Source organism: Neomonachus schauinslandi, chromosome 13, assembly GCF_002201575.2.
Source record: "Neomonachus schauinslandi chromosome 13, ASM220157v2, whole genome shotgun sequence".
In the NCBI taxonomy this organism is placed as follows: Eukaryota; Metazoa; Chordata; class Mammalia; order Carnivora; family Phocidae; genus Neomonachus; species Neomonachus schauinslandi.
In genome coordinates this window covers 19,966,785-19,967,497 of record NC_058415.1, presented here as the reverse complement: position 1 = coordinate 19,967,497, position 713 = coordinate 19,966,785, and the positions used below count along the sequence as shown (strand labels likewise).

Here is a 713-nt window from a genome sequence, read left to right as displayed (position 1 = left end):
CTTGCCGCCAAGGTTTCAACCCTTCAGGAACTGTCCATTCCACTCGAACTGTCCAGAAGGATTGATGACAGATGAAATGGCTTCTCATTCCATCTGGTGTGGATTTCTCATATACTGAATTCCCACGGGCATCGCCAAAAGGACCTTAGCAGTACATCAAAGTACCACTTGTGAATTAAAAAAAAAAAAATTTTTTTTTTTTAATTCACAAGTGTTACAGCTCTTTTAGTCTAACAGGTTTTCTGGTCCTTAACGGAAGACCCCTAAAAAAAAATATTTTTTTAATTCTCATTCCATATGCTAAGTGTAATTTGGGAAACCCCACACTTGATTTGTTTTCTACCTCTAACAGTGTTTGGCATGAGACATGCTTTTACAAAAGCCAGCATGCTCCCTGCAGTTCAGTGTTAATATATAACCTCTGTCAGTCTCGTGAAGGACAAACTTTCTAGTTGAGGAGGGGGAATTTGGAGCAGGCTTCTTCTCTAAATGAAGGGGCCTCTATACAAAAAACACAGACTTACATACACACAAAGGTAAAGTCACTTTCTGTCTATATTTTCAGGGTCGGCCTTGAAGTTATTATTTATAGTCTGACACTAGGCCTATGGGGAAGACGCTCATCCACCGGAGATCCTGGGCCCCAGTGGCCTAGCTCATCGGCTCTAGCTGTTACATTTCTGCAAATACTGACAACAACAGAAGAAAACCGG

The 713-nt window shown here is 41.1% G+C and overlaps 1 non-coding gene across 1 annotated transcript; it reads left to right on the top strand.

Annotated features, from left to right (window-relative positions):
* The first annotated feature begins 209 nt into the window (after positions 1 to 209).
* LOC123326563 lies at positions 210 to 265 on the top strand. The gene has a single exon (XR_006541179.1). It is a non-coding gene; the product is annotated as a U7 small nuclear RNA (small nuclear RNA).
* The last annotated feature ends 448 nt before the right edge of the window (positions 266 to 713 follow it).